Source organism: Gadus chalcogrammus, chromosome 23, assembly GCF_026213295.1.
Source record: "Gadus chalcogrammus isolate NIFS_2021 chromosome 23, NIFS_Gcha_1.0, whole genome shotgun sequence".
In the NCBI taxonomy this organism is placed as follows: Eukaryota; Metazoa; Chordata; class Actinopteri; order Gadiformes; family Gadidae; genus Gadus; species Gadus chalcogrammus.
Window position 1 is genome coordinate 19,482,787 of NC_079434.1, and position 13,428 is coordinate 19,496,214.

At 41.9% G+C, this 13,428-nt stretch overlaps 1 protein-coding gene and 1 pseudogene across 1 annotated transcript in view; both read right to left on the minus strand.

Moving 5' to 3' along the window:
• LOC130377389 (gap junction gamma-1 protein-like) overlaps positions 1-13,428 on the minus strand; it is an 89,055-nt pseudogene that overhangs the window by 29,796 nt on the left and 45,831 nt on the right.
• Positions 1-13,428, minus strand: part of LOC130377030 (cadherin-18-like) — a 192,833-nt gene that overhangs the window by 3,186 nt on the left and 176,219 nt on the right. The window lies entirely within an intron of this gene.

Here is a 13,428-nt window from a genome sequence, read left to right on the forward strand (position 1 = left end):
GCAAGTGACAGAGAGGGAGAGGGGAGAGGGAGGAGAGGGAGAGAGCTCTGTACAGTCACAGGGTTAGATCTGCCAACCATCCATCTCTCAGCGCCGTGCCGGAACCGACAGTTGGAGAGAGAGAATAGAGAGAAGGGAGAGAGCGAGCCAAAGAGAGAGTGGATAATTGAGAGAGAGAGAGAGAGAGAGAGAGAGAGAGAGAGAGAGAGAGAGAGAGAGAGAAAGAAAGAAAACCAAAGAGAGATAGGATAGTTGAGAGGGATAGAGGAAAGAGAGCAAGGGGAAGAGATAGAATAGAGATAGGTGAAGAAGAAGTGAGATAGGAGACACAAGAGAGAGTGAGAGAGAGTGAGAGAGAGGACACGAGATAAAGAGTGAGAGAGTTAGGCCCTGACAAGCTAGATGTTTAGGCTGATTCCGCCCTGTATGCATTCACAACCATTACACAAAGTGCTTTGTTTGGGTTAAGCCACCAACTGCAAATTCTTACTCTTTCTAATTACTTTGACTTTATTGAAAATTACATACAAAGTCAAAGTGGAATTTTGTAGGCCGTTTTTTCGTTCCCATGGCAGAATTATGGATGTTAAAATGATTTCTGAAAGACTGAAATTTTATTTAAGCCATGACACATGTGTCGGGGTCTAACACAGAGCGTACTAAACAACAAGCCCTGACAGTTATAATGCTAACCTGTGTGATCTAAGCCTGATACATTAGTTGTGGCTTGACTTCTGCATTACGGAGTAATTTTCACAATAAACTCATGGCTACACAACATTTCTTCATTAAATGGCCTTACATATCCTGTGTATATATGTATATATATAATTCCTGATAAGTATTGAATTGCTGATATCATAGGTACATGTATACATAGATACATGCATCCATACATAATACATATAGACACATACATATGACATAAGCAATTCAAATGCATATCATTCCTGACTCAGAGGCGTCGTCCTTAAGACGGAATACTTTAAAAAGAAGGCATCTAAAATCCAGAGGTCCAGCACAAAATCTCTGACAGACGTTAACTTTGGTCAGGGAACAGCTCGGGAGTTCTGTCCATACGTGAGATTCAGTTCAGTAATGAAGTCAGCGAGAGCGGCCATTTCTTCAGGGGATTTCTCTATTTCCAGGGTCCAGATCAAATACAAATAAATTAATAATTTCATGGGGCGTGGGAGAGTGTGAGCGAACACGGAGCCTGGCCAAAGGGTTATCCGTGTGTGCGTGGCTTGTCTATTCAGCCTGATGTCTCCAAGGCTGCCCCCGCCCCCCACATCAGGAATATCTCCCTATTAGCACTAGAGGCATTCCCATTGAAACTCTACATCAATATTGAAAGCGGTTAAGAGGCTATTCTATAGGGCTTTATGGCCTCTTCGTAAAACACTCAAGAGTTTTATAAAAGAATACATTCACTGGATCCCAGTTGGATGAAGGCGATTATTCTCTTTTAACTTCTTGAGAAATTCTAACTACAATCATTACAACATTCAATATTTTATTTGCAGTCGTTCCCGAGTAAATTTTTTTTGATTTAGAAGGTTTCGGCTAAAATGATCTCTTGCAGGTTGATATTATAGGTTTGTGGCAACAATAAACAGGACGCCAAGGAGAGAAGTGTGAATAAAATGTGAGGCATATCATGTCCAGATGTTTTATACGTTTGAGATACATATATATAAATATGTAGTTTTGTTTTGAATATATTTTTGGCAATTGGGTCTTTCCCTGGTGTCTCTGGGTCATTAAAAGTAAACAGTTAATTTAAATGTCAAGACAGTCAAATGCAGATGAACCCAAGGCGAGAAAACATTTGGGATATATTGAAATGCAATTTATTTTGCACACACTTCCGCCTGCTTCTTCTTCCGGAATATTAAGGTATGACGAACCCTCCATTTTGTTTTGGCACCGTGTGTGCGTCTGCCTAACCTGTACATTTCTGCGTTCGCGTAACGCAAAAAGAAGGTTCATGAAATATCTGGGGGGGCCTTATAACAATGACAACAAAATGAAGACAAGGAGAAGAATAAAAACAAGAACATTTCAAGAAGAGCAATTCTTCGCGTGACGAGGGAATTATTGTCCTTTGCAGGAGAAGTTTGAACATATGGTCAATGTGATGGCAGCCAAGCATGTCTTCCCCTCCAGCTGTTGCTGTATTCCTATGGAGACCGTGCCGCGTAACAAGAGGTTTCTCCCTCTGTTGTCATACATATTTATTTACCCAACTTTATTGTGTGTCACACGACCCAGGGACATTTTGCTGCTACCTTTTAGTCTGACTTCAAGTTGGTGTTAAAAACAAGACTATAAAGCTGAAAATGTGCCGTTGTTATGCAGATGAATTCTTGACACATTGTACGTTTGGGGCAGTTGACTAAGATCGCTGCTTCTTGTTCATATTTATCCTTATTTTATGTTGGGTATGTTTATGTTTATGTCGGAGTATCCCTCAAGGCTCTTGCTGTCATAGTTTGTTTTCAATGAGGCTTGTTTTAAAATACCTACCTTGAAACCTTTATCCCACCATCTGTCCATCCGTCTGTCCCTCTGCATGTCTTTCCTTTGACAGTAAGCAAATCTGTGAAAACACACACACACACACACACACACACACACACACACACACACACACACACACACACACACACACACACACACACACACACACACACACACACACACACACACACACAGATGGACACAAAAAGAAACGTATAGTGTAAATACATTGTGTATGCATACAAAACACTGGTATTTACTTTTGACGCTTTGCAGAGATGCTGTACTACCCTTCCCCCACGCAAGAGGAATCTCCCAAAATGCATTCTGTGACTGGAATGCACGATATATTGACTCAATACCAATAATAGCATACCACATGTGTGCAATAACAAACCAACATCGAAACGCCTCGAGAAAAGTATGCAATATTCAGTTTCTCTTGTGGGGTGATGCCTCAGTTGGCCGAGTGGATGGTTGAGTTCAAATCAGAAACCACTTGAAGCCGCTATATAGCGATCAAGTTCCATTGGCTGGTTGCCATGACACATGCGAATGTGAGCACCAGCCTACGACTTGCGTGCTCGCATGATTCGAGTGAATTAGTGAAGAGATAGAGCCCTCGGTTACCCTTGTGGTTTCAAAGCGACTTCCATCATCTGATCTCACTGGGACACTTTAACTGTCAGGTCTTGACCCTCCCAGATCGGATCCTAGACCATATGAGCTAGACCACATCCCAGATCGGATCTGGCACACACTTTGATCCCATGATGCTAGACCACATCCCGGGGTGGTCCAGCTCGCATCATGATCGGGTTGCATGGCTGTGCGGACCGCAATAGGGTAGACTTCCGACTACATCGCCAACACCACACCCCGACACCGACACTGTGGAGTGTTTTTTCTGGGAAAGTGAAATCCGAACTCGGATACGGCCGAAGAGTTTGCATTCGAGGGTGGACGTCAGACCTGTGTTCTGATTGGGTGCATCCGATCACTAAGGTTGCATTGAAAAGACAAGTGTGGTTGTCATGTGACATATAGGTCTTCTTAGCCCTGTAATCTGTAACATTAGCCAGTGAACTGATGGGGAAAGTGCGCAATATCTTCTAAAGGCTGCAAGTTGAGGGGACTTGTTTCTGACACAATTTTCATGTTATTTGTTTACATGTATTGTGTTTAGTATTTAGTATACCGTATTTTCCGGACTATAAGTCGCGGTTTTTTTGTAGTTTGGCTTGCCCTGCGACTTATATTTCGAAGCGACTTATATGCCAAAATTGTGCGTACCTAATCTTCGGCCGCAAGATGGCACCGTCATTCATTAGGCCTACAACTGAACGCTGCAAGCCTACTGCACCACCGAATAAATTATATTCTCGTCGTCATCGTCCTCAATGTCCTCCGGTTCAACCAAAGCTACCCCAGCCTTAGCTGCAATGTTGTGCAACATAGCTGTCACACATATCACAGCGCATGACTTGGCCGGCGAAAACTGGAGCCGTCCGCTGGACTTGTGAGCGCAACTTCCACCTCCCGATCGTGCGCTCAGGTTTAGGACCGCGGCGCATACTCGTCCGGTGGAATCCCGGTGACACTGAATTCGGTATACTCTCAACTACGAGTGGGACCGACACACCTATATTGCTATTGCAATTTTATTCAGTCTCTCCAGATTAAACGTTCTTGTTTAAATGTTTAAAAATAAATGCGACTTATACACCGATGCGACGTATATATGTTTTTTTCCTCGTCATGGAGCATTTTTTGACTGATGCGACTAATACTCGGGAGCGACGTATAGTCCGGAAAATACGGTATGTATGCGTTTATTGTTTCTAGCATCGCTTGCCCTGTAAACAGTCTTTATTTATTGATTTTACCGGTATAACATGTCCTGTTCTGTAGAAATAAGATTTTGAGTATTCTAATTATTATTCGTGTTCAACTTTAGTTGAAAGAACACTTTTTGTTTTTTGTATGTAATGAATCTATCTTGATGCGTTTCTCCATAAATGCTGTGTTTTTACATATGTTTAAGAACATCCAAATCAATATTGGTATGGCAGTTCGTAAACAACAGAGATTATCATATTTTCTCAATATCGTGCTCCAAACTTGAGAAGGGTGATAAGTTATCACTTTCAGCTTTCATGGAGAAACAAACCTAATACCACTGAAGATTCTGCACTTGCAGAACCCGTTAGTGCATAATGTATCCCCACAGCCAGAGCCAGTTCTTGCTTTATTTATTACATTTACTTAACCCTGATCTAATATTTTGTTATCGTGTTAGAGTCAGAGAGTTAGGGTTAGCACTTAACGAGTGTGCTATTGCACTTGCGACGAATTGGCAATAAAGATGCATTTTCAATGTGTGCCGCCTAGATGAACAAAAACAGATCAAACGAACAAGCTGCGCTTGTAAGCCCAGAGATTTGTCCACGTGCAGAGAAAGGCACACGTGGGCTGGTCCCATAGACACACCGACAAGCTCAGCACAGGCGAAGCAATCTGACTAGCATCGACTTGCATATAATTACAAGGACACACACACTCTCTCACACACACACAAACACACACACACACACACACACACACAGTCAAATTCCCTCAATTTAACAAAACAGGGGGCCTGTGTTGTTGAATCACACCAGTGATGTTGTTTTATTAAATTCAAGATGGCAGAAAATAAACAGGGCCTTGCTTTAATTAACTGGGCAGAAGGAGTGGATGAGTAGATGAGTCAGCCTGTAGCCATGCAGACTGGAGTGGTCGGACACACAGACACACACAGACACACACAGACACACACAGACACACACACAGAGGAAGATTCACAGATATACAGTATATAAACACACACACACACACAACCAAACACTCACAGATATATAAGTGATAGAGACCCATATGGGTATACAGGAACATATGTGACACAGATTTGTACACACAGCTATATAAGATGATACACACATGTATATATTGTTGTACACACACAAACATGCATACACAAACTATAGTTCTATAGATGATCTATAAAGATCTACAGGGCTATCGATGACAGATCTTCAGAAGTATGCGCATAAGCACCGAAATATTGATCATAGCTACAAAGACAAACACACAGAAGCACAAATACAATTTATCAACCCCCAACATACACACTTAAATCCATCCATTCACACATAAACACATAGATCCCATCAACGATTAACATAAACGTTTACACGCACACCTCTCTTTGTATTTAATTATGCACAGCTTATGCTGTTTGTGTGTTTCTTTCAGTACTACAGACAAACAGCACGTAAGTACCACCAACAATACTATTTTAAGTACTACAGTACTACAGTTTTACAATCAGTACTCAAGCACTACGAGTGAGTACTACATCCAGAACACAAGAAAAGTTTCTTATTGGTTGATTGCTTTTCCTTTCGGTTTCGGACGTAATCGATTTCCTGGAGGAAAACACTTCCTTATTGTCTCTTTGAAACTCGACCCAGCCTACAGAGCTGTAAAAACCTTTGTGGTGGTACCTCAAATCTTTCTATGAATAAGGGTTAGGGTTAGAACAAATAGGAACAGAACACAATACTGGATAAAATGCAAGTCGTAGCTGTTTCACCTTTTGATTCCAGTTGCCTTATGTTTTAATGTGACTGTTGAAATTCAAATCAGACCCTATGGGTATTACACACTTACAGTATATAACTGCTAGCGTTTAGTGCTGTCTCAGCAGGACATCTGGCATTTGTAGAAATGAAAGTTCTAGTTAGCACGCAACGTTCTATGATGAGGATGTTGACATTCAGCTGGGTTGGAGGTAAATGGTCAAGTTTTTTACAAATTGTACTGATGCAGTCTCCAACACCAGCAGCTACCGACACACACACACACACACACACACACATCACCCACGCACACACACACACACACACACACACACATCACCCACGCACACACACACACAAGTGTCGTGAGAGAGAGCAGTGCATCTTTTGAGCTTCGATGAGTCGGCAGATTCGCTGAATGCATGGAGCCCCCGGGGACACGGTCGACTCGGAAACTCAAGACAAAGCCACCTCTAACCCGTCTGTAGTCAAATAGACAGTTAATAGGGGAGATGAGCCGGGCGAGAGAAGTAGAGAGACGGAGAGAGGGAAACAGAGATAGAAAGTAATAATTACATCCATCTATCTAGCTATCTCTCTATCGAGACAGAGACGGACAGACAAAGGAAGAACAATATATATCTATCTTTCAATTTAACTAACATCTATACATCTGTATATCTTTCTTTCTCTCTATCAAGAGAGAGAGAAAACGGGAGGGAGAGAAAAGGAGAGGGCAAAGAGGGAGAAAGCGTATGTGAGGGAAAATGAAAGAGACAGGGCAGTGAGAGTGAGTGATAAGTGGGAGAGTGACAGAAAAGGACGGAGAGAAAAGGAGTCTGTCTTGTTTTTATAGGTGGAACAATCGATAAAGGATAGCGCACCACAGGTGAAACTCATCCTGTACTCAGGAGCCCCTTTAAGAATAGTGTGTTTCCCGGAACACCAACTGAGAGAGAGAGAGAGAGAGAGAGAGAGAGAGAGAGAGAGAGAAAAAGGGAGGGAGGGAGAGCAAGAGTGGGAGGGATAATTAAAGAGAGTGGGGAGTGAAAGTGAGAGAGAGGTCAGAAGAGGAGGTGAAAACGATGGTAAAAGAGAGTGAGAGAGGGAAAAAAAAGGAGTGAAAGTCAACTGGAGAGGTGCCAGGCGAGAGTGACAGAAGAGGGATAGGTTGAGACTGAGAGAAAGAGTGGTAGGGAGAGAGACTGAAAGAGTGAGATAAAGGGAGTGTGCCAAATGAAGTGGGTGAGAGAGATACAGTGAAACAGAGCAAGTGAGAGAGAGCCAGTGGAGGACAGCGTTAAAGAGAGCGAGAGCGAGTGGGAGGCAGGGAGACGGAGTGGGGGGGGAGAGAGAGATTGGGGACGGCTGGCGGGGTGGGGGGTTAGCAGGACATATTCTCCATCACCAAGGCGAGGGAACAGCTTGCGCTGTGTGTTGTGACATCTATTATTAAACACTCCACACGCTCTCTCTGCCAGGACCTCTGGCCAAGCTCGGACCCACAGGAAGTGGGATTTATCCCCCCTAAACCCACCCGCCCGAACCACAGACCACTGCCCCTCACCCCCCCCCCGCCCCCCCCAACCCATGCTATACATAGCCACACTCCCCCTCTCTCCCTTTCATTCTGCCCCATTCACTTTGTCTCTTACCATTTCCGGTTCACTCTCTACAATTGACACACTCATTCATTTTCTCACCCTGTTTTTCTTCTGTCACTGTTTCTCTCTCACTGTCTCTCTATTTCACTATCTCTCCCCCGCCGGGCTTAACGAAACCAAAAGATTTAAGGGAGCACATGGGGTGAACGGGTGTGTTTGTGGGGGAGAGTGGTTCTGTTTCTGGGTGAACACATTTGGCTGCAGCACAGACACTATGCTGCAGCCGCTGGCAGCTAAACGGACTCTGTTGTGACTCGTGTGGGGGAGAGAGAGAGAGAGCGAGAGAGAGGGAGAGAGAGAGAGACCAACACCCAGCTGATAATTCTAAATAGTCAGTGTGAATCAGCTCCAAAATGATAGTCACTGTTTGGAGTGGAGAACTGTAGTGGAGAATAAGAGAGAAAGATGAACATAAAAACCGATATCTGATAAGTCTGTCATACATATATATATCTATATATATATAGATATAGATATCTATATATATAGCAATCGAGAGAGAGAGAGAGAGAGAGAGAGAGAGAGAGAGAGAGAGAGAGAGAGAGAGAGAGAGAGAGAGAGAGAGAGAGAGAGAGAGAGAGAAAAGAACAAACTGTTCCATCATCACTTTGTCATAATGTGACAGTTGGTGGTCACCTTACGGCTTTCCAGTCACACATTGTCGAGTGTTGCAACTTTTTATTCTTTTGACCTCAGATATCACCGGGGTAGAGATTCCTTTAGTACTAAGGATACAGGGGGGGAAGTTTATGACTATGTATTTATATTAAAGTACTAATCTGTTCTTGAATCTGTGTTGTTTTTTTACAAATTAAACACCTATTTGCCATTAGATCGCAATAGCTTACTGCATTGTATGAGAGAAGTTTATACTTTATTAAGTTTTGATTCCAATTGATCGTAAATTATTCGTAACAATGATTTGATATTCATAGAGGCTCTCTTTCTACTCATTACTTATAAAACTGACATGATTTAGTTAGCTTGGGACGGGCTCTGAGGAGGATATGCCAAGTTCACTCTTTATTATTCAATTGTTAACATTATTGGAAGAGGCCAAACTTTCCAAATTCAACGTTTTTAAAACCTCAAATTACTCGTTGCAGGAATATGGACAATAACAAATATTGATATTCATCCACCGCAGCCCAGTGTCTGGCTGTTTTATTGTCAACAAACCAGAAAAACTGCTGCTGGCCTTCTGCGACTGGTTCTGCGACTGGCGCTTTTTCGACCCACATTTTCTGTCTGGCATTTAACTTAAGAAAAGATGGATTGGGTTGGTTTGCTTATCAAAAGCCAAGGAGAAACAGGGCGAAACAAAAAAAAGCTAACAAAAATAGCAAATTCGTATACGTCTGGAATATGTCTCGTTCACACTGCAAGAAAAAGTCTAAAATCAGGATTTTTCCTCATATTTGACTCATATTTGATTAGATTTCTTAAGCACAATGTGAGCTGCACAAACCAAATGGAATCGGGTATTTTCCAATTCTGACTTGGTCCACTTTCATAGTCTGATGCTTTGCAATGCGACCTCAGTCTGAACAGTGGTATTAGAATCATGCGACTTTTACGTCATTCCAGCTCGACATTCATCCAAATTCAGCGCTGGCGAGACACACTCTGGAAGAACATGGATGCCAGCCGCAATGGAAATAGCCAGTGAAAATAGCTACAAAAATAAGCAATGTTGGATGGCCATTGCTGATGATCCCTTTTTAGTTTATGGCAATCCATCACATATACTGGCTCCTGTGTTTTCTGTATAGTGCTATCGCTATCGCTGCCGTGCAATTTCATTTGAACAGTGTTCAAACCACCTTATTTGTAGGCTACTCTCACAAAATGGAAGCTGTGCCTCTTCAGAAACGTTGCTATTCTGTAACCGAGTTGGACTTGGACCGATGAGGGGATCAAAGGCGCTGCAATCGTACGTGATATTGTAGTTTCAAATTTTTTGTAACTCAAATAAAGTTTTAACAAATGCAACCTTGAGTTCAGTGGTCTCCAAGTTTACTGCTGTCCGAAAGATTTACCTTATTGTTCTTTTACGCATGCAGTTCCGACTGCTACCGGTTAACACTGGAATCTGATATTGGCAGCCTAACAAAAAAAATCTGATCAGAGCAATAAATCCAAGATGAGCACTAAGGCTTTCTGTGTGAACAAGGCCTTAGAAGGTTTGTATTCAGCATATGTTGAACCTGATAATCAGATTTTTAACCAAAAATATACATCTGTTGCCGAAAGAATTTCAGTCTTTATAAATCAATAAAGTTTCGGATTAATATTTATTACAATTTTTTTACTCTGATATTCTCTCTCTGTTAAGCATACTTTTCTTTATTCTTCTTCTCTTTTCCCTCTGATATGAAATGGTTGGAGGTGCAACTTGTTCCAGTAATCACCTCGAAACCAGAGCCAACGAAGTTCACCACTGAACAGAGGTCATTTGAATAATTTGATTACAGCACTTTTCTACTTTTTTTTTCACCTGCAAAGCTCTTAATCCGTCGCCAGGCGGGAATGCTAATGAGGCATAGAGAGAGAGGCATAGAGAGGCAGAGAGAGAGAGAGAGGCAGAGAGAGAGAGAGAGAGAGAGAGAGAGAGAGAGAGAGAGAGAGAGGGGCAGAGAAAGAGACAGAGACAGGCAGAGAGGCAGAGTGAGAGACAGAGACAGGCAGAGGCAGAGCGAGAGAGAGAGAGAGAGAGAAAGAGCCGACTTCTGATTATCATCACGTCGCTAGATTTTAGCCTAGCAAATACCATTCATGTCACTAGTGGGCCTGCTTGCCTAACACACGCTGTAAATAGCTCAGGCCCATCCTATACCACGAACATGGTCAAACCATACAGCCCGTCTACTACACTCTGTGACTGCCAAACGCCTGGCTACTCCCTGACTACGAGGAGGTCAGAGTTTCTGCAGAGCAAAACCCTGATTGTTTGCCGTCCTCCCAACTGACATCAAGACAGCAGAAACCATATACAACTTCCGCTGCCGACTGAAAACTCAGACAATCAATGTTTGAGATTTTCCAAACTTATTTTTGGAAAAATGCTTTCTCTATCCCTAGTTCCTAAAATATAGCACGTAGAGCAGCTTATTTTATGAATATTGTGTACTCCAATGCGTATTTGAAATTTTCCCGGTTTTTATCTACAGGGGTGAATGCATGTGTTGTAAGTCGCTGTCGATGCAACCCAAGCTAACAAAAACAATAAAATTGTCCTTACTAAGCTAACTTTCAGCCTGGAAATATTTACTGAGCTAGTCTTTAGTGTGGTTGCCTTTACATAGCTAGCTTTTAGCCTAGTTATCTTAACTAAGCAAGCATTTAGCCTGTTTTTTATCACTTAGCTCAACTTTAGCTTTGCTATCCTCGCTTAGCTACCCTTAGCTATCTTAACTATTGGCTTGGTTATTTTCACTTGCCTAGTTCTTAGCCTTGCCCTGTTTAGCTTATAGCCTAGCTATCTTCACTTACCTCGTTCTACTATATTTAGCTAACTCTTAGCCTGGTGATTAATACTTAGCTTGTTCTCTACTAAAAATATTTTTTTCTTTTGGTGTAAGAGTAATAGTCCACCAGAAAATATTCTCCTCTAATAAAAACCCTTTTGTTTTTTTGTATAAATGTGTAAATGTTCCCATTTTGACAGGGCCAACTATCGTATCAGACATAATAAAAAGTATGATATTACGAAACTCCCTAAATATATTAGTCCAAATTTGATTTATAGTACAGTTCTTGAGTACTCTTACTCAGGACCTTTCCAGCCCTCATATTGCACTCTGGTGGTGCCCAATTTCTGGTCATGCACATCACCTAGGATGCTCCAACCAGCCACAAAGAGAAGGCATGTTCTATTCAGTGTGAAATTGGTTTTCCGGTAAGCAATAAAGTATAGTCCTTCATAGGGCAAAATTGGGGCGAAAACCCAGGCAGAGAGAAAACTGAAAGACACTATTGAATATCAACAGAGGGAAGCAGTCAATCTCTAAGTCTATCGAAACCTCGCTGTGAAATGATTCTTTCAACCTCAGCTCCTCTCCTCTCTTGCTGTCAAAGGGGAGAGCATTATGACATACATTTCCAGGTCCATCACTGATCTCGTCTCAGCTTAGTGAACAGATTGAAATGCTGATTCAGAGGAAAAAGTTTAATAAATAAAACCAAAAAGAAATTCCAACACATTACCGGCTCAGTTTCTGCCCGGGCCCGTAACTGACAGCAAGTAGGCGTATAGGTGTACTTGTTGGAAACTTTAGGACGCAGGATATATCTCACCATGTTCATTTGTATTTGCAGAGACACCCAACGGACAGAGTGACGCGATGACTTCTGATTCAAACCGTTGAGTCTCACAGGGTTTCTACCAAGGAGACCTTCCCCCATCCCCTCATAATATCAAAACTATATTTAAATATTGATTCAGGGAAGAACAATTTGTTCATCCAAACAGGGAACAATTACACTGACTTGTGGGTCATCGCCTCTTTTTTGCATAGAAATGAATAAAGGGGATAAAGTTCCTTATTTTTATATATTTTATGTTTAGGAATTACTTTCATACCTTCCTGGCCTGTTGAAGTGCATGTTAATGCCTCTGACTCATGAAGGAGCATACTAATGTGCCTGTTCTTTTCTTCAAGATTTAATACTCGAAGATGAGGAAAAACTTTGAATTAGATTTTTAGCGACATTACAGTTAGGAATTCAATTACATTTCCTTCCAACTACCCAGGATGAGATAAAGTCATGTCATCTGTCTACACCCATCCAGCTATACATGTAACAGATATTAAACATCGTAATAGTCATTAGCCCAGGCCAAAGCCTTGGAGATTTGCATGCATACAATGTCAAGATTATTTGAATAACTTCTACTTCTGCTCCTGTTATGTTTCATTATGCACAGTAATGTTAAACACAGACCATATAAACAGCTGACACAGCGATATGTTCGAGTTTGAGAAGATGTCATTGTCTGAATTGTTTAATATCTGTCTGCCCAAAAAATATAATATATTCTAAATGGCCCATTAAAAGGGATTGGTACATTAATGCCACTAAGGATTAATCTAGAAAAGTAGATAAGAAAAGGGCAGGATCAAGTACAACAAGGTGAATTGGTCAAGACCTGTATTTCTTGCTGGGTTCCCACAAATAAAGGCTTATTATCTATCAAATCCTATCTGAAAGGACACTTAAGCTTAGTCACATTTCTATTAAAAAAAAAAAGTCCAGGGTACATTTATATCAATCTGCCTCGAAGGGCCCTATCTTGCATCCGGCGCAATTGACTTAATCACTGCCGCATGTGTCGTTGCTAGTTTGCAACTGGCGCAGAGCGTTCTTTTCCCTCCTGCGCCTCGCGTCGGTAAATTTGGGAATGATCTTGCGCCCCAAGGGGCGGCTCGGCGAAAGGAGGAGGCGTGTTCTGGCGCAAACGTTCCCTGGGGCTATCTTGCAGTTTCAGAAACCACTTGCGCCACAAACCAGGATATACCTTTTTTAAAGTCAGTGGCGCGTTGTTCAGATGCTATTTTAAGGGCGAATGCATAATGTTGCTTGCGCATCCACTTTGCTTCTCTCATCTACCTAGCCACACA